Source organism: Balaenoptera ricei, chromosome 11, assembly GCF_028023285.1.
Source record: "Balaenoptera ricei isolate mBalRic1 chromosome 11, mBalRic1.hap2, whole genome shotgun sequence".
NCBI classification, from domain to species: Eukaryota; Metazoa; Chordata; class Mammalia; order Artiodactyla; family Balaenopteridae; genus Balaenoptera; species Balaenoptera ricei.
The window spans coordinates 79,880,932-79,908,178 of record NC_082649.1 but is presented as its reverse complement, the minus strand read 5'-3'; the positions used below and the strand labels follow the sequence as shown (position 1 = coordinate 79,908,178).

The 27,247-nt window shown below is 41.8% G+C and overlaps 1 protein-coding gene across 8 annotated transcripts in view; it reads left to right on the top strand.

Moving 5' to 3' along the window:
* Nucleotides 1–27,247, top strand: part of CADPS (calcium dependent secretion activator) — a 474,621-nt gene that overhangs the window by 166,418 nt on the left and 280,956 nt on the right. The gene's annotated exons all lie outside the window — the stretch shown is intronic.

Sequence of the window (27,247 nt, the reverse complement as noted above, 5' to 3'; positions counted from 1 at the left end):
CTCTGGGAGTGAGAAACCAGATATCAGTATTTTTTTTTTTCAAAAAGCTCCCCAAGTGAGGCCAAAGTACAGGCAGAGTTCAAAAGAACCACTGATGCAGGAGATGGTCATCCTACTTGAGGAAATAGAGGCTCAGCAGGGTGAAAAAAGGAGCCCTAATTCACACCCACACTGGATGGCGGTGCCACGACCCGCTCATACTCACCAGGGAAAGGGGTTCCGGGAGCTGCATTTGAGCAGGTATTCACACCTCAGAACGGATATGTGGGATGCTGTCTGTGCAGGACATACGTGGGGAGGACAGAGGCCTGGCCCCTTGCAGATGGGCTTCCAGAACAGCGAGGCTGCCAATGAAAAAGTGTGAAGGAACTTGAGCGCCGAGTGCGAGGCCTGCACTCATCACTGATTCCCTGCCTACTCCCCTCTCGTCTCATCCATGACGTAAGAGCAAGCATTATTGAACATTTAATGTACTAGGCAATGTGCTAAGAGCTTTAGGTACTTTCTCTCTCCCACCTATTAGGAGAGCCCCGTGAGGGGGATGATGCCAGGGTGTACTTGTGAAAAAGAAGAAACTAAGGATTAAAATATTTAAGTAACTTGCCCAAGATCCTATAGCTAGGAAGTAACTGAGCCAAGATTCAAATCTAAGTCTCTGAGTCTTTGTGTCTCCATAGCTCATGTACCTGAGTGCCTTGCTATAGCTCTCCAAGTTATTGTAAAGATTGAAGCAGATAATCTATAAAAATGTGTTGTAAACTCTAAAGCCCTGTACGTAGGTCAGGCATTATCAAAGGCGGATTTCCGCAATCAAGGATATCAGCGGGAGGTGACCTGGAAATGTAATCCATCAGAATAGCCTCCTGTGCGAACAGCCCTGTTCTGGTCAGTCAGCCCCATGCCCCCTGATGGATGTGGGCACCTCGCTGGACCACTGCACAGATCCAGAGGTGCGGCCCCATCTTCACAGTGCGGTACTAATGAGAGAAGTCGTTCTGCCTCTAGCTGGGTCTCTCTCTTCCCTCTCACTTGGCAGAAACCTTCACTGTCTGATAGGCTTTTCATCCCCCACCCCTCATCTCTATATTGTTTTGGGTGGTCTCTTAAATAAGTGAGTTGGCGCCCTCTGCCAACAGACCTTCCTCTTGCTGTGTCACCTCCTCTCTAAAGCAAGGTTGAAACTTGCTCCGTTAGGCTGTGGCAGTGGCCACTGCTGTCGGTCTGTCTGCCTGTGTGGTCAGGGGCAGTCAGGAGACAGAAACCAGTCCAGCTATTTGAACAGAGAGGATTTAATATAAAGGATGGTCAGCTACTTAAAAAGTTGTTAAATAAGTAGCTGCAAAGGTAAAAAGAGAACTCTAAGGTATCAGAGTGGCAGCAGTTGCAGGCAATGGCCACCACATTACAGCTGAGGGGATAAAGAGAATGGGTTGGAATTATTCACACTTAGAAGCTGAAGGAAGAGGGGCACACAGAGCTGAAACCCAGACCTCTGAGGAGGGTGCTGGGCGCTGATGCTGGTGTCTCGGAGCTGGATATCACCTCACACCTGTCAGAATGGCTCTTATCAAATAGACAACAAATAACAAGTGTTGGCCAGGATGTGAAGAAACGGGAACCCTCCTATACTGTTGGTGGGAATATAAATTGGTTCAGCTGCTATGGAAAACAGTATGGAGGTTCCTCAAAAAATTAAAAATAGAACTATGATATGATCCAACGATTCCACTCCTGGGTATTTATCTGAAGAAAATGAAAACACTAATTTGAAAAGACATATGCATCCCATTGTTCATAGCACCATTATTTACAGTAGTCAAGACATGGAAACAACCTAAGTATTCATCAACGGAAGAATGGATAAAGAAGATGTGGTATAGATAAACAATGTGATATTAGATGAACCTGGAGGGTATTATACTTGGTGAAATAAGTCAGACAGAGAAAGGCAAATACTGTATGTTTTCACTTGTATGTGTAATCTTAAAAAAACAAAACAAAACAAACGAACAAATAAAACAGTAATAGACTCACAGAGAACAAACTAGTGGTTACCAGAGGGAAGAGCAGTGGGGGGAGGGTTGAAATAGGTGAAGAGGATTAAGAGGTACAAATTACCAGTTATAAAATAAATACGTTACAAGGATGTAATATGGGCACAGGAAATATAGTCAATATTTTATAATAACTTTGTATGGAGTATAATCTATAAAAATATCAAATTACTAGATTGTACACCAGAAACGAATATAATGTTGTAAGTCAACTATACAGTGAAAACAAAGAATATATATATTTTTTAAAAAAAACCAAAACGGTCAGTAAGGGGGGAGGCTGACTCAAGATGATATTAGAGAGTTGAGTAGAGGTCAGATCATCTGCTGAGAAGCCATGATTATTCTGGAAACAGGTAACAGGAGACACTGATGGTTCAAAGTATGACCATGACATGACTTCCTTTACATTATAAAGATGTCAACTCTCCCTAAATTAGTTTGTAAGTTCAATATAATCTTAATAAAAACACCAACAGATTTTGTTATTTAAAAGGAAAAAATACCCTCACTTCAGCTGTGTATGGAAACTGTAGTACAGGGGGCAAGAATCAAAGCCGGGAGACCAGGTAGAATGCTAGTGAACCGTCTTGGTGCGCAATGATCGTGGCTTGGAATAAGATGGTGACATGCATCCTTATCCATCTTATAACTGAAAGTTTGTACCCTTTTACCAGCCTCTCCTATTTCCCCACCTCCCTGCCCCCAGTGAGGATCTAATGTGTAACATGGTGACTATAATTGATAATATTGTAACATATAAATGAAATTTGCTAAGACAGCAGAACTCAAGTGTCCTCAGAAAAAAAAAATAGGTATATATGTGAGGTGATGGATGTGTTAATTAACTTGATGGTGGGAACTCTTTCACAATATGTATACATGTATCAGATCATCACATTGTACACTTGAAATAATTTTGTTTTGTTTTGTTTTGACAATTTTGTCAATAATATCTCAATTTTTTTAAAAAAATGGTATCCTTTGAGAATATGGTTATAGGATCAGGCTTATGTTTGCAATAGGACAACAGGATCCGGGGTTATTGGTTCCAATCCATTTGCAGAAGGCTGGAACGATATGTAGGTTTTATCTCTTGGGCCAAGAAATAGGTTTTTTTCCTGCGCCAACTCTGATCAAGTGGTAGTTGTGGGGATGAGCAACTTTGTGGCTCCGTGGGGAAGAGGGCAGAGGTGAGTCAGTGACGTCTGCTATGGTGCAGGAGAAACATGTGGTACTGAGTTTGCCAGGTATTTGTCTTCTCTGCATCCGATGGTTCCTTTCTACTGAGCGGTACTTGCACTTGTTTGAACATAAGAATTTCCTTGGAAGTGGGACAAACACGTAGGGAGTGGAACTCTATCCTTTAGAAATTCCGATCCAAAGACTTGGGGTGAGTTCTGAGCATCTCTATATTTTTTTCAAACTCTCAGGCAATTCTGATGTACACCAGAGTTTGAAGACCTAGTTGAATACACCATCACTGACAGATTTCATAAAGACAGTGGGGCTGAGAATTTCAGATGATGGATGCTAAGTGACAGACAATGTTTATAAAAGAAAATCCGTGTGCATCCGGGCTTTTATATTCATTTCATAAGAGAAGACCACATTGTCAAAAGGAGTGTACCATCTATTCATTCACTATCTTAACCCAGGGGCTTCTGGGAGAGGAAATACCATTACTGGCTGCTATTGGAAGAATCATTTTTGAGGTGTGTTTTACTCTGTGCCAGGTGAATGCACATTTAAGAAATTCTTTGACAAGGCAGATGGAATATTCTCTGTGTGTGTGTGTGTCTCTCTCTCTCTCTGTCTCTCTCCGACTCATGCAGTAATCCAGCCTAACCATGAATTGAGGTTTCCAAGCTGTAGCCCTAAGGTCCAGGGCCCAGCCAAGTTGATAGGTGCGAGCAGAATTTGGTGGGTGGAGGTTGGCTTACCACGATGCTTCAGTGAACAGAGAGATAGCCCAGGTGCTTCTTTTTAATTTTTCCAGAGAAGATGAGAATGGCCCCTGGATCTGCTGTATTTTATTGCCAAGTCGGGCATTGACATCCCCTGTGGCTCAGTTTCAGTCTCCCAGTCTATAAAGAAAGGAGCCCACTATTCACCTTGAAGGAGTTTTAAGAGGAAGAAAATGTAAAGCTCTGTATGACCACCGTGATGGCAGAAAGGGTCTACTCCTGTATGTAGTCACTCACCTGTTTAATGAGCATCTACTATGTGCCAGGTCTGCTCCAAGGACGAGCACTATAGCAATGAAGAACAAATAGTGGTCCTGCTCCCACAGGGCAATAGGAGACTATCTCAAGGGGGATTTGTGGTGGCAGCTGATGTTCAACGGTATATTTCCAAATAATGTTCATGGTTAATCATACAAATCTCCAGGTCATTCATCTTGATGTCCAGCATCATATCATCAGTAAAATTCACCAATACTGTCTTCTTAAACATATGTATAGCAGTGAGAATATTCGGGTAGCGAGCAACTTAAACTGATGCCAGCTAACTTAAACAACAGTGATTTTTTAAAGTGATGGTTAAGGGACAACAATCAGACCTGGGGACAGGAATAGCACCACTCTGAGGGTAACAACAGCAGACGCTACTGGGCACCATCATCTGAATGACTCAACTCCAACTGAATTCTGTGTTCAAACTCCTCTGCTTAAGACTCTCAGGAGAAGGTCCGATTGCCTTTCTTGGGTCTTCTGCCCATGTTTTGGCTTGGGTAGGAGATTGGGGACAGTGCGTGGGAAGAACTTAATTGCTTGAGACTGCCATTCCTCCAGAACAAGATGAATTGGGGAATGGCCGTTCACTGAAAGAAAAGCAGTGCACCATTGACAAGAGAAAAGGATACCTCTGTAGCACAAGCAAAATCCAGAAAATTTCCACCCTAGATGCTCTGTTCTTTATCATGCAGAGGTGTGACAGTGGTTTGAGAAATTCAAGTGGTTGGTGTCAAAATGACAGATGAGTTTATAGAACAAAAACCACACATTCATGCCCAGCCCCAAACAAGGTTTCTCATTTTAAAAATATCTGGTAGTGTACACCAGATTTCAGAATGTCACTGGTGGCAATGGAAGGACTGGCTACTCTCTATGAGCACATTCTGGTATGTGGCTGGGACTATTTTAAACAACTCTTTCTGATCCTTTAGTTTCTATGCTTATTTTTCACTTCGTGACTTAGACACCCTGGTGATTAAGCCTTTATGTAATTTATTTAATAGATTCATTAATATACATCATTCCTCAACTTTCTCTGAATCTGGCACCACCCCCATGGGGCCCTCTAAATTCAGTGGTCCTGCCACAGCCTTCTCATTGGGGGTCCTTCTATCTCAGACTTCCCTGCTCTCCACCTCTCATCCTGCTTTGCTTTCTTGGTTTTTCTCCTTTTCTCTGGCTGCTCCTTCTCTGGCTCCTTCATGGTCTCCTCTTGGCTCCTTGCCATATACTGAATGTGTGCCCCCAAAATTCAAAGGTTGAAACCCAACCCCTAATGTGATGGTATTTGGAGGCAGGGCCTTTAGAGGATGATTAGGTCATGAGGGTGGAGTCCTCATGAATGGGATTAGTGCCCTTATGAAAGAGACTCCAGAGAGATCCCTTGCTCCTTCTGCCATGTGAGGATTCACAGAGATGATGGCCATCTGTGAGCCAGAAAGTGGGTCCTCACCAGACAGGGAATCTGCCAGTGCCTTGATCTTGACTGTGAGAAATAAATTTCTGTTGTTTATAAGCTGCTCAATTATGATTTTTTTATGATAATTTTTAGAGCAGCATTAACAAACTAAGACCCTCCCAAATGTTGCTTTTCCCGTGGTTCATACATGGACTTCTATTCTTTCTACATACCGTCTCTCAGCTTTAGTGACCTTCCTTTCAATAATATCAACTGCCTTTTCTTTTTTGTTTTTATTTTTTTTAATTTTTATTTTATATTGAAGTATAGTTGATTAACAATGTTTTGTTAGTTTCAGGTGTATAGCAAAATGTTTCGGTTATACATATACATGTATCTATTCTTTTTCAAGTTCTTTTCCCATTTAGGTCATTACTGAATATTGTACAGAGTTCCCTGTGCTATACAGTAGGTTCTTGTTGGTTATCTATTTTAAGTATAGCAGTGTGTACATGTCAATCAATCCAAAACTCCCAATCTGTCCTCCCCACCCCCCCTTCCCCCTGGTAACCATAAGTTCTCAACTGCCTTTTCCATTCAGGGGATTCCCAAATCCCTGCCCTAGTCTCATATTTCCAATTAATCTGCCCAGTATCCTTAACAACGCATATCCAAAATGAGCTCATCACTCACCTCAACACTCCAGTTCCTTCTAATTTTCCAATTTCTGATGTCTTACGCTCAGGAAGCTAAAATAAAAACCTCAAAATGTCATCTTCTTCACCCCTGCATCTGAGTTACTGCCCTCTCTATTGCTACTTCAGCTAGCCTGGTTCAAACCCTGTGAACTACAGTTACATGCTAATTCTGCTCTGTCTTGGAGCACTCTTCCTTCTTTTCCATCTGGTGTGGTTTCTCATGCCCCAACTGAGGTATAATTTTGGTCATGTCACCCCCAGCCCCAAAAACCTTTTAAAATCTTCCCCTGTTTAAAGCAGGGGTCATGATCTCAGATGCCGACAGAGTTAATAGAAATGAGTGAAGTGAGTCTGGTGCAAGAAAATTCAACTTCATTTTTCATGAGCCTCAGTATAAGAACAAAACACAATACAAACATGCATCTTCTTGGAGATTATGATTCTCTACCATAAGAAAAAATTGACAATAAAGCAAAACTTTTTTTCCTTTGTGTGTTGGGAAACAATAGGGAATGGTGGGGACTGTGGCCAACTGGAGAATAAACACCTCACCGAGTGGAGACAGCTGCTAATCAGCTTCAGCTCCAGCAGGATCATAAGCCCATTGCAGACAGATCTTCCAGATTTTTAAGAGAAGCTAAAAACCTTGATTAAAAAAAATATATATTGAACAGGACCAAAGCACATCTTTACTCCAAACATAGCAAACAAGGTACCTGTTTGGGACTCTAGTCTAAAGAAGAATCAGTACTCTTCCCAGCTAAAATGCTTGCTACTCCTTTTGACCAGTTTTGCCCTGTGGTCAAACCAGACTACTCGTTATGCTTCTCCGCTTGCTTTGAGTTTTCCTACCACCATACTTCGCTTATGCTGCTTCTCGACCTGGAGTGCCCTCTCAGCTCATCTCCCATTGCCACCTCTTGAAATCTCACCCATCCTGCCCATCTTAGGAGCTGCTTTTTCCTAGAAGCTCTTCCAGTTATTAACAGAGAAATGTATCTGTTGGGAAAAATGACCCAAGAAGCTATTAGCACATTTGCGTGAATTGATTTATCAACCAGAAGCAGAAGCTAAGGCTCTGAAAGATTCGAACCAGGGGTCTGATAAATTTTAGCGACTTGGCAGAAAGAAGTTCTATAATGTCAAGTTAACTTGGGTCCAAAGGGTTATACAAATACATTATCCAGGTAGAAATTAATGTGTTGTGTTTGGTTTTATGCCTTACAGCCCCCCTCCTGAGAATGATGGAGAATTGACTACATTTTATAAAGCAGAGATTCACTTATCACTCAGGGAACCCTAGGGCACTGACATTCAAGTGAAGGTCTTGGCTAATGCCCAACCTGTATATCTGGGCATCAGTTTTCTTTTTCTGCACTTTTACAGCTGTTAGAGGTCATTATCTCATGATGACATTCCATCCTCTTGGCATTATCTCTTAATTATGTTTACATTATAATTTTTAAAGTTCATTGTGTACAGTCTCTTTAGATTCACATTTCCTATTATAGGGAAAGTATTTATAAGCTATCTAAGGTAATACCAGAAGAAAAGGGGAATGGAGGAATGCATTTATTTTCAGCTCAGGTGCAGCAGGGCAAAATTAATTGCACTGTTTTGCCTAGAGAACACACTTTGCTGCTTGGATGAAATCTAACTTTAGCCCTTCCTGGTTCAAGATGTATTCATTGTTAGCCCTAGGAAGTTTTTCTACAAATAAATATCACTAAAACTCTTAAAAGCTGTCAAGTCACAGCCTAGTAACAAAGGAAGTCAAAAGATGAATCATTTGTCACACTTATTCACACTCTGGAAAGGTTTTTTCCCCCCTTTCTGGGACTCATTTAGAGAAAATTGCTGACAATGTCAACTCATTTCTTCTCTTCCTCTCTTCCCACATCACCTCTCACTGCTGCCATGGACCCCTTGAGGACAGTGGGTTAAAGGATCCCCAGTTCCTTCTGGTGCTAGACATTCAGAGGGCTTTGTGATCCGTCATGTGTGGGTTGTTCACAGAAGGGACAGCAGGATGACACGGAGCCTCTGAGCACGGGAAGTTCTAAAATGTCAGCCTGAGAAAAGCCTTTTCAAACCTGAAAGCTTCCTTACAAGTTAGGTGACAAGAGATGAGGACAGACTAGGACAGGAAGATGTTTACAGATGGTGAGAGCAAGAACGAGGTGGGATGGGAGGCTTGGAGGAGTGACCAGCTGGTGAAGCACAGGAGGCAGTATACACAGAAGGCAAAGTCTAGAGGTTAAGTCCTGGATCTGACCCCACCTTCCTGTTGGCATGGTACACAGAGGGCACTCCGTAAGTATTGGATGACCTGAAAAAGAATCATTATACAGCAATGACATCTCTTGTTACTGGGCACTTCCGGTCAATTCATTAGCCACAGCAGGGCTGATGGGTGGAGACTGTTATACCCATTTTAGAGATGAGGGACTGAGGCCACAAATTCAGTTATCTCAGTGGATCTCAACTGAGGTAACTTTGCACCACCACCACCCCCCCAACCAGGGACACTAGCCAATGTCTAGAAACACTCTGGGTTATCACAGGTGGGGGAGGAGTGCCCCTGGTTTCTATTGGGCAGAAGCCGGGGACGCTGCTAAACATCCTACAATGCACAGGACAGTCCCCACGACAAAGAACTACGCATTCCAAAATGTTAGTCATGCTGAGAGTGAGAAACCTTGATGAACTGATGGAAAATTTGGATTAAATCCTGATCTCAGCTCCCAGGCGTAGCCTCCTGACCACAGTACCTTTCCACCTCAGCTCTGTAATGTGGTTGCACACCTAGCATAGTGCCTGCTCCCTGAAGAGTTGTTGAGTGAATGCATAATGGGCTTAGATGAATGATTTACCTTTCCAGGCCTCGATTTCCTCAACTGTAAAATGGGTATGACTTATGTCAGTCCTACCTACTTCACAGCACTGCTCTTGCCACCTACTGCACCGTCGTTACGCAAGGGAGATAATGTCTTTAAAAGTTCTTTGTAAATCCTAAAAAAGAAGAAGGAGGAGGGTGGTTGTTTTTTTGTGGTTTTTTTAATAAGAAGGGATTTTTACCATAGCCATGTTAAGGTGGAAGCAAAAAAAAAAAAAAATGTGAAAGGTAAGCAGGAAGCAGCAATAACGCACAATGTTGAAATTTAAGGACAAGATTTCAAAATACACAAAAGATAATATCAACAGAAAGGTGAAGTAGTCATGATACTCACCCCTGAAAATTGAAAATGTTCAAGCCAATCCATCCTGGCTCTAAATGCCTGGTATCCTGGGGTCTCACAGGTCTCCCTTTCTGATTATGTACCTTCTCGTTGTTTAATTAAAAACAAGAAGAAATTCCTTTCCGTGGCAGCACTTAAGTGCTTTTTCTTAGAACTTCTTAACGGTCTCCCCCAAAAATGCCCCTGGCATTTGGAATGTTGATTGAAATCATTTCTACTTGAATCGGATGGCACTTTGCAGTATTTCCTGCCCCATTTGGGGATTTTTCACGAATTCCCCGAGGAGGTTAGTATGAACTTACAAACCTATAAACTGATATTGAGGGCAATGAACAGGAAGTTTTAGCCATTTTAAATTGTTCACTGCTATCAGCCCTTTAGAAAAACAAGAACAGATGGGAGAGATTTGCCACCCCCCTGTGGGTGCCCCCTCGACCCTAATCTAGACAAACAAGACTGTTGATCCCTCTTCTCTGCCATAAACAGAGCTCCTCGTGCTGTTTTAAGCTTCAAGCCTTTGGCCGTAAAGGAAGCAACCCACTCCTGATGGCAGTTCCCAGGCTGTGGTGACAGCTGCTGCAGCTGTGCTGCTTGGTGGCAACCCTCAGCCATCACCATTATCACAATTATGTTATTAAGAACTAGCATGAGGCCAGCATCTTCTGGGCATTACTGTATGGAGAGAAGCACGAGACCAAAGGGCATGTGCAGTGATGACAAATTCTCTGGTCCCTGATGGCTTAAAATACATTCCTGCCTAATTACCCAATGCATTCTGGGATGCTCCCTAACTGAAAGATGTTATCAGAATGCGTGATGTTGAATAAATGGCCACGAGGAAATACACACTAAAATACAAATGAGTTGGACATCGCTTAAACAAGATAGGTGAGGCACCATCATGAAATATATTCCATAAACAGAATATTCAAAGAGGCAAACTCGGAAAGAATGGAAATGATAAATCCTCAAGCATATGCCATTATGAAACTGGGGGATTTTATTTGCCTCTGCTTCTCCTCAGACTAATCACTTATTTTCTTACATCATGACTTACAATGTACATTAACTCCCATGGCCAAAAAAAGAAGCTTCAGAAATTCCAGGGAAATATCTCTCATATTCACAGTTAACACGTAAATGTGCTTCTGTTGTTTGCGACCAAAGATGTCTTCCTGCCCACTGATGTCAGCCAATCTATTGAGTTCCTCCCCCACTTGACTTTCTTTTTCTTTTTTTTTTTTAAATTCTATTTTTTTATACAGCAGGTTCTTATTAGTTATCCATTTTACACATATTAGTGTATATATGTCAATCCCAATCTCCCAGTTCATCACACCACCACCACCACCACCACCCCCCTCCCCACTTTCCCCCCTTGGTGTTCATACGTATGTTCTCTACATCTGTTTCTCTATTTCTGCCTTGCAAACCGGTTCATCTGTACCATTTTTCTAGATTCCACATGTATGTGTTAATATACGATATTTGTTTTTCTCTTTCTGACTTACTTCACTCTGTATGACAGTCTCTAGGTCCATCCACGTCTCTACAAATGACCCAATTTCATTCCTTTTCATGGCTGAGTAATATTCCATTGTATATATGTACCACATCTTCTTTATCCATTCGTCTGTCGATGGGCATTTAGGTTGCTTCCATGACCTGGCTATTGTAAATAGAGCTGCAGTGAACATTGTGGTACATGACTCTTTTTGAATTATGGTTTTCTCTGGGTATATGCCCAGTAGTGGGATTGCTGGGTCATACGGTAATTCTATTTTGAGTTTTTTCAGGAACCTCCATGCTGTTCTCCATAGTGGCTATATCAATTTACATTCCCACCAACAGTGCAAGAGGGTTCCCTTTTCTCCACACCCTCTCCAGCATTTGTTGTTTGTAGATTTTCTGATGATGGCCATTCTAACTGGTGTGAGGTGATAGCTCATTGTAGTTTTTTTTAAAATAGATTTTTATTGCATTATAATTGCTTCACAATACTGTGTTAGTTTCTGTTGTACACCAAAGTGAATCAGCCATATGCATACATATGTCCCCATATCCCCTCCCTCTTGAGCCTCCCTCCCATCCTCTCTATCCCATCCCTCTAGGTCATTGCAAAGCACCAAACTGATCTCCCTATGCTATGCTGCTGCTTCCCACTAGCTAACTCTTTTACATTCAGTAGTGTATATATGTTGATGCAACTCTTACTTTGCCCCAGCTTCCCCCTGCTGCAATGGTGAGTGGGATTGTTTCCTTAATTTCTCTTTCTGATCTTTTGTTGTTAGCATATAGGAATGCAAGAGATTTCTGTGCATTAATTTTGTATCCTGCAACTTTACCAAATTCATTGATTAGCTCTAGTAGTTTTCTGGTGGCATCTTTAGGATTATCTATGTATAGTATCATGTCATCTACAAAAGTGACAGTTTTACTTCTTTTCCAGTTTGTATTCCTTTTATTTCTTTTTCTTCTCTGATTGCCATGCTAGGACTTACAAAACTATGTTGAATAATAGTGACGAGAGTGGACATCCTTCTCTTGTTCCTGATCTTAGAGGAAGTGCTTTCAGTTTTTCACCATTGAGAATGATGTCTGCTGTGGGTTTGTCATATATGGCCTTTATTATGCTGAGGTAGGTTCCCTCTATGCCCACTTTCTGGAGAGTTTTTATCGTAAACGGGTGTTGAATTTTGTCAAAAGCTTTTTCTGTATCTATTGAAATGATCATATGGTTTTTATTCTTCAATTTGTTAATATGGTGTATCACATTGATTGATTTGTGTATATTGAAGAATCCTTGCATCTCTGGGATAAATCCCACTTGATCATGGTGTATGATCCTTTTAATGTGTTGTTGGATTCTGTTTGCTAGTATTTTGTTGAGGAATTTGGCATCTATATTCATCAGTGATATTGGTCTCTAATTTTCTTTTTTTGTAATATCTTTGTCTGGTTTTGGTATCAGGGTGATGGTGGCCTCGTAGAATGAGTTTGGGAATGTTCCTTCCTCTGCAGTTTTTTGGAAGAGTTTGAGAAGGATGGGTGTTAGCTCTTCTCTAAATGTTTGATAGAATTCACCTGTGAAGCCATCTGGTCCTGGACTTTTGTTTGCTGGAAGATTTTTAATCACAGTTTCAATTTCATTACTTGTGATTTGTCTGTTCATATCTTCTATTTCTTCCTGGTTCAGTCTTGGAAGGTTATACCTTTCTAAGAATTTGTCCATTTTTTCCAGGTTCTCCATTTTATTGGCATAGAGTTGCTTGTAGTAGTCTCTTTGGATGCTTTGTATTTCTGCGGTGTCTGTTGTAACTTCTCCTTTTTCTTGTCTAATTTTATTGATTTGAGTCCTCTCCCTCTTTTTCTTGATTAGTCTGGCTAATGGTTTATCAATTTTGTTTATCTTCTCAAGAGCCAGCTTTTAGTTTTATTGATCTTTGCTATTGTTTTCTTGGTTTCTATTTCATTTATTTCTGCTCTGATCTTTATGATTTCTTTCCTTCTACTAACTTTGGGTTTTGTTTATTCTCCTTTTTCTAGTTCCTTTAGGTGTAAGTTAGATTGTTTATTTGAGATTTTTCCTGTTTCTTGAGGTAGGATTGTATTGCTATAAACTTCCCTCTTAGAACTGCTTTTGCTGCATCCCATAGGTTTGGGATCGTTGTGTTTTTGTTGTCATTTGTCTCTAGGCATTTTTTGATTACCTCTTTGATTTCTTCAGTGATCTCTTGCTTATTTAGTAACGTATTGTTTAGCCTCCATGTGTTTGTGTTTTTTACTTTTTTTTTCACTGTAATTGATTTCTAATCTCATAGCGTTGTGGTTGGAAAAGATGCTTGATATGATTTCAATTTTCTTAAATTTACTGAGGCTTGATTTGTGACCCAAGATGTGATCTATCCTGGAGAATGTTCTGTGTGTGCTTGAGAAGAAAGTGTAATCTGCTGTTTTCGAATGGAAAGTCCTATAAATATCAATTAAATCTATCTCATCTATTGTGTCATTTAAAGCTTGTGTTTCCTTATTTTCTGTCCGGATGTTCTGTCCATTGGTGTAAGTGAGGTGTTAAAGTCCCCCACTGTTATTGTATTACTGTCAATTTCCTCTTTTATAGCTGTTAGCATTTGCCTTATGTATTGAGGTGCTCCTATGTTGGGTGCATATATATTTATAATTGTTATATCTCGTTCTTGGATTGATCCCTTGATCATTATGTAGTGTCCTTCCTTCTCTCTTGTAACATTCTTTATTTTAAAGTCTATTTTATCTGATACGAGTATTGCTACTCCAGCTTTCTTTTGATTTCCATTTGCATGGAATGTCTTTTTCCATCCCCTCACTTTCAGTCTGTATGTGTCCCTAGGTCTGAAGTGGGTCTCTTGTAGACAGCATATCTATGGGTCTTGTTTTCGTATCCATTTAGCAAGCCTGTATCTTTTGGTTGGAGCATTTAATCCATTGACATTTAAGGTAATTATCAATATGTATGTTCCTATTACCATTTTCTTAATTGTTTTGGGTTTGTTTTTGTAGGTCCTTTTCTTCTCTTGTGTTTCCCACTTAGAGAAGTTCCTTTAGCATTTGTTGTAGAGCTGGTTTGGTGGTGCTGAATTCTCTTAGCTTTTGCTTGTCTGTAAAGCTTTTGATTTCTCCATCGAATTTGAATGAGATCCTTGCTGGGTAGAGTAATCTTGGTTGTAGGTTCTTCCCTTTCATCACCTTAAATATATTGTGCCACTCCCTTCTGGCCTATAGAGTTTCCGCTGAGAAATCAACTGTTAACCTTATGGCAGTTCCCTTGTATGTTATTTGTCGTTTTTCCCTTGTTGCTTTTAATAATTTTTCTTTGTCTTTAATTTTTGTCAGTTTGATTACTGTGTGTCTTGGCGTGTTTCTCCTTGGGTTTATCCTGTATGGGACTCTCTGCGCTTCCTGGACTTGGGTGGCTATTTTCTTTCCCATGTTAGGGAAGTTTTTGACTTTAATCTCTTCAAATATTTTCTCAGGTCCTTTCTCTCTCTCTTCCCCTTCTGGGTCCCCTATAATGCGAATGTTGGTGTGTTTAATGTTGTCCCAGAGGTCTCTTAGGCTGTCTTCATTTCTTTTCATTCTTTTTCTTTATTCTGTTCGGTGGCAGTGAATTCCACCGTTCTGTCTTTCAGGTCACTTATCCGTTCTTCTGCCTCAGTTATTCTGCTATTGATTCCTTCTAGTGTATTTTTTATTTCAGGTATTGTCTTGTTCATCTCTGTTTGTTTGTTCTTTAATTCTTCTAGGTTTTTGTTCTTTAATTCTTCTAGGTCTTTGTTAAACATTTCTTTCATCTTCCTGATCTTTGCCTCCCATCTTTTTCCGAGGTCCTAGATCATCTTCACTATCATTATTCTGAATTCTTTTTCTGGAAGGTTGCCCTTCTCCACCTCTTTTAGGTGTTTTTCTGGGGGGGTTATCGTTTTCCTTCATCTGGTATATAGTCCTCTGCCTTTTCATTTTGTCTGTCTTTCTGTGAATGTGGTTTTCATTCCATAGGCTGCAGGATTGTAGTTCTTCTTGCTTCTGCTGTCTGCCCTCTGGTGGATGAGACTATCTCAGAGGCTTGTACAAGCTTCCTGATGGGAGGGACTGGTGGTGGGTAGAGCTGGGTGTTGCTCTGGTGGGCAGAGCTCAGTAAAACTTTAATCTGCTTCTCTGCTGATGGGTGGGGCTGAGTTCCCTCCCTGTTGGTTGTTTGGCCTGAGGCGACCCAGCACTGGAGCCTACCTGGGCTCTTTGGTGGGGCGAATGGCAGACTCCAGGAGGGCTCATGCCAAGGAATATTTCCCAGAACTTCTCCTGCCAGTGTCCTTGTCCCCAAGGTGACCCACAGCAAACCCCCACCTCTGCAGGTGACCCTGCAACACTAGCAGGTAGGTCTGGTCCAGTTTTCTATGGGGTCACTGCTCCTTCCCCCTGGATCTTGATGAGCAACTACTTTGTGTGTGCCCTCCAAGAGTGGAATCTCTGTTTTCCCCAGTCCTGTTGAAGTCCTGCAATCAAATCCCACTAGCCTTCAAAGTCTGATTCTCTGGGAATTTCTCTCCCCATTGCTGGACCCCCAGGTTGGGAAGTGTGACGGCGGGCTCAGAACCTTCACTCCAGTGGGTGGACTTCTGTGGTATAATTGTTCTCCAGTTTGTGACTCACCCACCCAGCAGTTATGGGATTTGACTTTATTGTGATTGCGCCCCTCTACCATGTCATTGTGGCTTCTCCTTTGTCTTTGGGTGTGAGGTATCTTTTTTGGTGAGTTCCAGTGTCTTCCTGTTGATGATTGTTCAGCAGTTAGTTGTGATTCTGCTGTTCTCGCAAGAGGGAGTGAGAGCACGTCCTTCTACTCTGCCATCTTGAACCAATCTCTCCCCCACTTGACTTTCTGAAATAACTTTAAATAAATATTTTCTTTATTGTTGTTTACCTTCCATAGGAAGGCACAGCTATTTTATGCTTCTGAAGTGTTATATTGGGAAAAGTAAAATAGTGTTCTGTTTGCCAAAAACACATAGGTTTTTTAAAAAATTTTCATTCACTGGTATGCAGTTAACTTATTCTCTTAGCATGACTCTTCATTTGTGACTGTTCATTTCTTCACTGCCACTTTCTGGCAATGTGAATGAGTCACTTCACACTCTAAACTTCAATTTACTAACCTCTCAGCTGAAATGTTAGGATGAGATTATTTTTAAGCACCGCCCCCCCCACTTCTCTTCTAAACATTAGAATCATTATCGCCACTTCTTTGGTTTATATGGTGCGTTTATACTTCACCAAATGCTTCCATAGAAAGTCTATTAACTGTTTGTTTCTTTGATTATACATTCCTTTATCCTTGATCCCTTGTGTCATGTGTGTGTGTGTGTGCGTGCACGTGCACACTGTGCAACTATATATTAGCAGGCCGAGTTGGATACCTGCGAAGACTGGTTAGCTTTATTCTGCTCCGTAACCACATCATGCCTTCCTGGCCCTCTTACATGGTATTAATTATGAAAACTGAACAAAGGAAGTAATCACAAAGGCAAAAAAGTCACTTCTCCACTTACACATTTTTATAGCTTATTTTTAAAGAAGGGGAATTAAATAACATGTTTATTGCAAAATAATATTTTTAAAAATCAGAAAACGACAGAGAAGGAAACAAACAGCTCCTGGAATGTTCTGTTTTAGTTATCTGTCACTACCTTACAAGCTCCCCCAAAATTTTGGCTTAACGAAGCAACCGTTTTTATTATCTCTCAGGGTTCTGTGGGTTGGCTGGGTTTATTAGAATGATTCTTTTGTTCTATGTGTTATCAGCTGGGATTGCACTGAGCTGGAATGTTGAAGATGCTTAGTCAAGTGGCTTACAGTTAGTACTGATGGTCTTTTTTTTTTTTTTAATATTTATTTATTTATTATTTATCTACTTATTTTGGCTGTGCCGGGTCTTAGCTGTGGCACGCGGGATCTTTGTTGAGGCATGTGGGCTCTTTAGTTGCAGCATGCGAACTTCTTAGTTGTGGCATGCAGACTCTTAGTTGTGGCATGCACGTGGGATCTAGTTCCCCAACCAGAGATCGAACCCAGGGCCCCTGTGTTGGGAGCACGGAGTCTTACCCACTGGACCACCAGGGAAGTCCTGTACTGATGGTCTTTACAGAGGGCTCTTATTCTCCTCTCATGTGTGTGGGGCTTTGCACAGCACAGCAGCTGGGCACCAAGACACAGGAAGTAGAAGCTTCCAGTCCTTTTAAGCCTTGGACTCAGAACTTCCAGAGTATAATGAGCTACATCCTGTTGATCACAGCCATGGACAAAGACAGCCGAAAATCAAGGGGAGGAGAAATAGAATCCACCTCCTGTTACCGGGAGTGACCAAGCCTACAAGGAGAAGGAACTAGTTAGAGGCCATATTTGGAGACCACTACTGTGAACATTTTGATGTCTGTCTATATGTCCACTACTTCTCTGTCCTTAGGCAAACACATGGATAGATGTCAGTGCCAAGTATGGATTTTAGTAAGTGCCATGCAGTTGTTTTTAGCAGCAGAATACTTTTTTCAAATGAAATGTTTCATGGATTAAAGTCTAGAGCTGCTATGCCTGAAGTGAGAGTGGAAAGTCTGGAGCCCCACCCTCGGCCTCTATACAGCCCTCTCTTGTGGTCCCTGAGGGATCTACAGGGAACTCCGGGAGTAGATCACAACTTGGAAATCACTGACTAAAGGATGGTGGATAAAACATATATGAGTACCATCATTCCCTCCAATCTAATCTCTCCAAACAAATAATTGGGCGGGGAGTGTGAGGAGAGGAGATAATTATAAAATAATGTAAGTTGGATAATAGATAGACAAGAAGTAAATGATTTAGCAACCCCAAAGAAACATAATCCTAAACCAGCAATAAGGAAATCTGAGCACCCTAGGATATATATCCTTAAGTAGCTCAGGAATTGGTGCCAATATGTATCTCTGCAAGTGAAGGTTTAAGAAGGAGTTAAAAATAAGAATTGGGGGCTTCCCTGGTGGCGCAGTGGTTGAGAATCTGCCTGCCAATGCAGGGGACACGGGCTCGAGCCCTGGTCTGGGAAGATCCCACATGCCGTGGAGCAACTGGGCCCGTGAGCCACAATTACTGAGCCTGCGCGTCTGGAGCCTGTGCTCCGCAACGAGAGAGGCCACGATAGTGAGAGGCCCGCGCACCGCGATGAAGAGTGGTCCCCACTTGCCGCAACTAGAGAAAGCCCTCGCGCAGAAACGAAGACTCAACACAGTCATTCATAAATAAATAAATAAATAAATAAATAAATAAATAAAAGAAGGTGAATTTCTAAAAAAAAAATAAGAATTGGTTCAAAGTCTGAGAAGCATTGCTATCCTCAGAACTCCAGCCACACTCCTTGTGGAAAAGGACTGAAGGGGATAAAACACGGGGGTCTCTGGACAGGGTACCTCAGGCACAGCTGAGAGTCTAGATTATATAGTGAAAGGAGATTAAGTGGGCAGGTGCAAACTGGATGTTGAGATCCTCGGCTTTCCTCTGCCACATAGCAACCAGATACTGATAATTAGGCGTTCATCCTCCAAGCAGGAGACAGGAAGCATCTTCTCTGGGGAACCTGAAGCCCTCAGTAGGGCACATCAGGAGATAGTGACATTGGAGATTTCCCCCAAGTAAACCTCCTGGATCATCTTAAGTGAGCTCCGAGTTGAAAGCTCCCTCAAGTTCTCAATACTTCCCGCTAGAAATATACTTCCCCACTCCCTTCTTAAAAATGACCAGAAACCAAAGATTACCAGACACCTGAGAAATGCCTCTAATAAGGAAGATAGAGACCAAAAGGAAAATCAGAGACAACTAGAAAATCAGAGAAAACATAGACCATGAGGAAGAAGAAAATGTCAACAGATGCTACCATCCTTGGTGGGGTCAGACAAAATACTGCAACTGTGGAGCAAGAAGAGTGTATTACAAAAAAAAAAAAGGAAAACAAAAAATTACTCTTGGAAATAAAAACTGTGATAGCAACAATTAAAAACTCAGCAGAAAAATTGGAAGATAAATTGACAAAATCTTTTAGAATATGAAGCAAAGACTTAGATTTTTTAAATAGGGAAGAAAACAAAAGAAAAGAAGAGAATCATTTCAGGAGGTCCAACATCAGAATGACAGTTCCAGAAACAGAGACCAGAGAAAATGAAGATGAGGAAATCATTAATGAGATAATTTCAAGGAAGTTTCACACAACGGAAGGAAATGTGGTCCAGACTGAAAGGTCCCACTAAGTGTCCAGCACAATGGATGAAAACGGACCCACACCAGAACCCTTAGACTGAAACATCAGGACAGCAGGAGCAAAGAAGAATCTTCAAGCTTCTGGAGGACAGGACAAGAATAGGTTTAAGTAACAAATAGTAATTTAAATGATTTTGAGTTTTTTGACAGCAACACTGAAAGCTAGAAGGCAAGGGATTGAAGCCTTCAAATTTCTAGAGATTAATGTTTCCAGTCTAGGAAGTTGCATTCTCAAACTATCAATCAAGTATGAGGAAAGAAAATGGTAATTTTAAGGCATGAAATGTTTCCAAAAATTTTATGTTCCATGCATTGTTTCCTAGAAAGGTACTGAAGGGAGTATTCTACCAAAACAGGGAAGTAACCCAAGAAAGAGGAATACTTAAGACAAAGCAAAAGGAGAGCCAACACAGGACAGGAGAAAAGTAAAGAGAATGCTCCCTCCTCAGATGATTGGAAAGGGAGAATCCCAGGATGAAATCTCTGAATCAGTTGCAGAAGACAACCAGTCCTGATTGGAGAAGTTCAGAAAATTCAAAGAAAGTTGTCTTTAGGAAGATGAAATTGACAGAATAAATGATGAATCTGAACGTCTTGAGAGGAAAGTTAAGATCAGAGAAGCATTTGGGATTGAATTTGTAAAAATGCCAAGCGGCACCTTTACTATTTTTTTATTCCTTGAGATTCTTTGGAATGTCCTCCTATAGCAAGTCAGTTCATTAAAAGGCTGCACATCTGGGCAATCCACCCTCAGTTTCTTTGGGAAGCATTATAGAGGTAACCTTAATACCCTTGGCTTTGAGGATGGATATAAGAACTGGCCTTCAGAGGAATGGTCCTGCATTGTTTGTGAAGCTACTCTGACTGACACCGACAGTCATGGAGTTCAAGGTCCCCTTTGCAAATTGTCCAGTGACAGGTTCCTCTCAAGAGTTCAGAACTAGCACTTTTGAAATTGATTATGAAAACAAAGTAATTCACCACATTCTTCATTTTTCCTTCTGTGATAGGAAATCCAGTATCCTGGTTATGCTCAATTTCAATACGTTTCCTGAACCTAAGTTTTTGAGTGAAACGATTGTTCCCAGTTTCTCGACTGACTCTTGTCCTATAGAGGTTTGTTGCATCCATGCTTTGTTGGAAACCACCTAATTCTTCTCTGGAAGCAAAGTAGATGTATTATAAATTATAAGGAAATGAATAGGTGAATTACCATCTTTAACTGGTAGCAGAATTTTCAACTCTATATGGTCTTATACCCTACTTTGATTGTAAACTACTGAGTTCAAGAACAGAATCTCTGCCTTCTTTGTTTCCCTCACAATGCACTGCACAGTCTTATCCTGCAATAGGCTCTTCTTCCATTTCCATTCACATCCAGCAGGAAGAATTTTCCCCCAGCATCTCTCTCAGAAGAGCGAGAAAGTCTCTTGAAAATCTCTTGAGGAAGTCTCTTGAAAACCCTCTTGAAAATGTCATCTTGCATCAGATTGGTGCATATACTTTATACCAAAGTATCCTGTCTGTGAGCCAATCACTGTGGCTGGGTACAGGGGATCTGCTGAATGGCTTAAGCCAGAGGGGAGACCCTCACTTGGAGCTGAGGATAGGCTCAGCTTCCCCCAAAGTACATAGGCCAACTAGGGAAATGGTGGGTATGGAATGAAATTTAGAGTATTCTTACAAAGGAGAATGGAGGAAAGGTTGTTTGGTTGAATCTTGGCTATGTCCTTTACTTGGGCGAGTCAGTTATACTCTAACCATCAGTGTTCTCATCTGCATTGAGGATAAAAATCCTTCTTTCCCCAGCGGCAATGAGCACATCCAGTGCCCATGTCTTGGTTTCTAATACCATTCTTCCATAAAAGGAACCAGGGCTCCTTGGAAAAATGACTAATTCTAGGGCTGGGGTAGGCAACATACAAGATGAACCTGGAACATCATGTAGTGCCAAAAAGTAAGGAGGTGCTCAAAAAAAAACCAAAACCCCACAATAGTGGGCATATGTAAGAGGGATACATGAACCAACAGGAAGAACTCCCAATGGCCAAATCTGTAACAATTACAGCAATATATTAAATAACACATTGGGTTATTCTAATGTAAGGAATAAAATATCCTGAAGTCCATACTATAATAAGTAAATGAAAATAAATAAGTACATAAGTGGAGGAGAAGAGACAAATGGGAGACAGATCTCCCATACAGAAGAATTCCAAGTGATTTGTGTAGATAATAGTCACAGAGGAATATAATTTGCCCAATCAGTTTGGCTGTACTTAGTGACTTTCTTCCAAAGAGAGCAGAGAGAGGCAGAGAAAGTAATTCACAGTGGAGAAACCTGGAAAACATTACCTGAGCCAGGTGATCAAGGTTGATATCAATGATAAGGTGGACACCATGTTGATAGCAGGCACCCTCAATATGCTATGCTGAAAATGCCTCTTCCCTTCTGTGGTTTCATCCTCAAAACCCATAGACCCAGTCTGTCTGTGAGAAAAAACTTGAATGAGGGACATTCTACAAAAATACCTGACCACTACTCCTCAAAATTGTCGAGGTCATCAAAATCAAAGGAAGTCTGAGAAACTCTCACAGCCTAGAGGAGTCTGATACATGATGGCAAAATGTAATAGGGTAGCCTTGATGGGATACTGGAAACAGAAAAAGGACATTAAGGAAAAACTAAGGAAATAGACATAAATTATGGAGTTTAGTTAATAATAATGTATCATTATCGGTTCATTGGTTTTGACAAATATATCATGGTACAGTAAGATATTAACAATAGAGGGACGTGGGTGTGGGGTATATGGGAACTCTGTACTATGTCTGCAACTTTTCTGTAAATCTAAAACTATTTTTAAACGAAAAGTTTAAATATTTTAAAAAGTCTCTATGGGATTGTAGTTCAATCAAATAAGTTTATGTACAGGACAAAGCACCTAGCCCAATGTAGGCACTTTGTATATTCAGTTGACTTGGCTGCATCAGTAGGATTCACCCTTAACCCTTCCAATCCATTCTCCAGATGAGCCCTATGAAACCCCAGTCTGAGCTTCTCATCCCTCCTTCCCCTGTTTCTCACCCTACCTTCCAGCTCTAAGCCTTCCAGTGGTTTCCTGCTGCTTGTAGGATAAAGACGAATAACCCTCCCATGACCTACAAGACCCCACACACAGTCTTTCTATGACCCCATGCATGGCTTGACCCCTGTCTCTCTCTCCAGTCTTATTTTGTACAACTCTCCCCCTCGCCCTGTACTCCAGCCACGCCCAGATGCTTCCACATGTCCTCCTGCCACAGGCCCTTTACACATGCCGTCATCCCTCACTATCCACAGGGGATTGGTTCTGGGAGCCCTCACAGATACCAAAGTCCTCAGATGCTAAGTCCCTTCAGTAAAATGGCATAGTACCAAGAATACAGTTAGCCCTCCATATTCACAGATTTCGCATCTGCAGACTCAACCAACAATGACTGGATCCATGGTTGGCTGGATTCACAGTTGGGAAACCTGCGAATACAGAGGGTCAACTGTACTATGCCTGTCTGCTATGTGCTTCTTCATTCTTTGTCCAGTTAATCTCTATGTATCTTTTGTTCTCGATTCAAGAGCTGCTAGGCCAGACTTCTTTCACTGAATCTTGTTCTCATTCTTTGGAGCAGTTAGTTACCTATTTGTAAGTTTACATTGATGTGCTTGCTTATGTGATTAGTGTTGGCACCCCTCCCTCAATTATACATTCCATGAGGGAAGGACCGCTACGCTCATCACTGTATGCCTAACGCCTAGCACGTTGCCTCATACAATCTATGTTTAGTATTTGTGGAAAGAAGCAAATGAGGAAGGAAAGAATGCACTGCCTCTGTTATAATCCTTTTTAGAAACTTTTTTTCCCAGAGAGCCAGATCTCTTAAATAAGAATTATGAAATGTTAAACTAGTTTCCTGAACTCTCAGCTTCCAACTCTGAGCTTTCGGCAAAGTGAGGGAGGGTATGAAAATGGACTAGTTTGGAAATCCTGTGACTTGCAGGACAGTAACCGTTTTCGGAGATGGTTTTTAAAGCACTAACATTTAAAGTGGAAAAACAGTGCTTGCAGAGGAAGTGTGCACGGCAGTCGTGAAGAGCTAGCATCTCCAGTGCTCAGGGCTTCCTTGCAAAGATTCTCAGTTAAGCTCTTTTAGGATTTAAGTGCCTCACATAACTGAGACTGAGCATGTCCATCCTTGCATTTTCTGGTCATTTGGTGATACACTGGCTTCCTAGGGGTATAGGTTCCCTGTGCTAAAGTAGAATAAACAGTGAGAAAAATAGCGCCTGCACTTACCTTTATTGTTAAAAAAAAAAAAAAAAAAAGCTGAGTTCTTTCTGGAATAAAAATATTCCAGAAATACTTTTATTGTGGTATCAAGGCACAGCACAAAATCTGTGGACTGTGAAATAGGATTTCAGTGATTAAAGAAGGAAGCCTCCCCCTTTCTGAACTGACTTCATCCATTGTGCTGCCAAAAATAGCTCACTCTTGTAACTTCTATTTTCTTACTGCCTTTGAATTTGTTAGTTAATAAGGCAGCCCTGCAATAAACACTTTTTAATACCTCTACAGGTGCAAACATGTTGTGTCTCTTTCAATATGATTGTTTTTCCCCCAAACAAGGGCCTCTGGAAGAAAAAGACCTAAAATGTCATTCTTCCCTCTGTTTCATCCGTACCCAGCATCCCTTGTTCCCCTAGACCTATTGCCTAAGTCAGTCTGGAACAGAATTTAGAATAAGCAGGGGAATCTCAGAGATAGTGTAGACATACTGTAGCCATTGAGTTGGTGCCTGAAGAACCAGAGTTCTTCAAAACAAGATTTTGTAGGAGACTCTGAATGAGACACATCCACGTGGGTTTGTTCCTGTGGGTTTGTCAGACAACAGAAATCTTGCCCGCTGTTTGCTTCTTTCTTCACTGTTCAGAGATCGGGAGAGAAACCAGACATAATTCCTGCCCTCTGAAGTTTCTAGTCTCATAGGAGCATTAGATATGTGTGCAGATAATAATAATACCAAGTTCTACAGTGGTAAATGTTGTGAGGGGGTCATTGGGAGTGCTCCATATGGAAGGTTCATTTCCTTCTTTCTGTCCTCAAGAATTTATTAAACCCCAAACAGGCCATGCTCTATGCCAGTCTCCAAGCTTACCATGTAGGCACGAACCATGGGACTTACAGTCAAATGGAGAAAGAGACATCGATCAGCGATAACACGAATGGATGTACAGTTGCACACTAACCTGAGTTCTCTGATGATGAGTGCGTGGTTTTCTGAGAGCCTTTGGGAAAGGAGTCTGAATGACGGGATGTGGTGGGAAGCCTGCCCTACAGAGGAGAGATGGCAGGGATCGCCTTAGGGTAGAGAGCGGGAGGAGCATTCTAGACAGGGCAACAGCACATCCGAGGCGGGCTCTGGAGCCTGGGAGATCCTAGGCATGCAGAGATGTGTTTTCACGAGGGAGACCTTCTTCAGAAGCTCCCCATCTCCCAACCACACCTCACTTCCTACCCCCGCTACTCCATTCCAGAGCCTCCCACTGCTGGGGTTCCCTGCACCAGCATGGGAAACTCTAGGACCAGATTACAGCAAGATGGCTCTAGCTCAGCTACCTTTCTCTGTGTGCACGTGGTCCGTAAGAATCCCATGCATCTTTGCCACACCAGACAGTCGTAGTCAAAATAGGCCACGGGTGCACCCCACCACCACCCTGCCGTCTTCCTCCAATTCTCTTTGTGTTCTAGATCTTCCTAACTAGACATAGATCAGCCAGTTGGTTGCAAGGCAGACATCCAACAGGAAAAATGAGATGACGCTTTTCTAACAGGCACCCCAATATCTCCAAGTTATTTTCTTAAAGGATAAGTAGCAGGTAGCTCCCCAGGGAGCATAAAGACGAACCATCGCAATGCCCTAGACCAATGTCCCAGGAACCCTGATAGTTCTTTCTTTCTGATTGTTCCCTCTCCTCTCCTTTCCCAGTCTTCTGCTTCCGTAGTCATGGGGACAAAAATGGTGGGGAGGGTTTCGGAAGGATGAGCAGGGTAGCAAGTCAGGCTGGACAGGTCTTCATAAGCCGTGGAGGGTGTGGATATTTCCCTAACACTTGTGTCTCCAATTCCTGAACAACAGAAACAGTCCCCATCAGCACCCCATGGCAGACGTTCCGTTGGGTCAACATGTGTCTTATTTGCAGCTTTGTTCACATAGAAATTATATGTAAAACTATGCATACATTTATGCTTCAAGAAAACTTTAACAAGGGATGGGTAATATAAGCCCGGGCCCCAGAATCTCAACTTCCCACTCACTGCGAGGCTTATCAAAGAAGAGAAACTGTCTTAAGATGTTCTTTGGTAAAATGAATTCATTGCAAGCTCTTTCTTCTGTACAAGATTAGTGTGGTTTCTCATTACAGTGGAAGAATCTCCAGAAACACAGATGTTAGAATCAAGCATTAATTTTTTTTTCTTCTTTATGAAGTAGTGACATTGGGAAACCTAAAAGGATAACCAAAAATGGAATTTAGTGAGGAAGGAGGGCAAAATCTTTTGCCTGACTGGAAAAGAAATGGGTTTTTTTCCACTTATATCTTAAAGTGAGTTAGATTAAAGGGACTGAAGGATCACCTACCTAGATATGGTCCTCCTTACCCATGCTTCCATCCTATCTCAGGTTTTCTACTTCTTGGGTTCTGGGAAGCATCTCGGGCTTTTAAATCAAGGAGAGGTGGTTGTATGTTTGGGTCGCCCTTTCCCTCTGAGCAACAGGCTGGGGTTCTGGTTTGTGAGTATGTTACGATCACCGGACACTTGATAGAATGCTCGAGAAGGTAGTGTGCTTCTGGGGGCCCTGCTGCAGGTTTCTCCTGGAACAAGGAAGCCTGTGGTAAGAACATGCACAGGACACACTGGGGCTGATACACTTGGAACACTCTCATTCAACCTTCCAGTGGTTGACACCCACTCCGCGCCCCCCGGCCCTGTCTTACACACACTGCAATGCAAGAATGTCTCAAGCAGGGTTCCACAAATACCTGCCGGGATTTCTTTTGCAAGCCTGGCATCTTCTGGAACACATTTTTTTAACCGCAGTCCGAACTGCCAAAATTCCCGTTCTTATCTCTTTCTTTCCTCAAATTATTTCAGATCCCAGCCCGGCTGGTCATACTGGGAAGAGTTTAACAGCTAGAGGATTAACACGATGAAGTTAAGCCTCCATGTCAGTTTAGCTGTGTTCTCTTTGCCCCCAAAATCAAATGTTGTCAGGGCAAACAGCTTGCTTGCCCGAGGTCAGCATCTACAGGAGGGCTTCTCAACCTTAGCACTATTGACATTTTGGGCTGGATGAGTCTTTGTTGTCGGGCCTGTCCTGTGCATTGTAGGATGTTTAGCAGCGTTCTTGGCCTCTTACACCCTAGGTGCTAGTAGCACTCTCTCCTTCAATTGTGGCAACCAAACATGTCTCCAAGCTTTACCAAATGTCCCCTGGGGAGCAAAATACTGCCCCCCAACCACCTCTGCCTAATTAAGAAGCAAATCTAAACCATTTTTCGGGAGCTTGTGGTTAAGGAGAGACTTGATACCTTCATCTTATACGTTAAGATGGCTAATATCATGGTTTATGCTGAAGATTGTCTCCCGATTTTCTGTAGCCTTGCTTTTCTGAAAAGAAACTGAAAGTTGGCATGAACTTAATTGCTTCAGAAAGGTTTGCAGAGGGAGGTATAGCTCCAATCCTTGGCTGTTTCCTAGTGCTG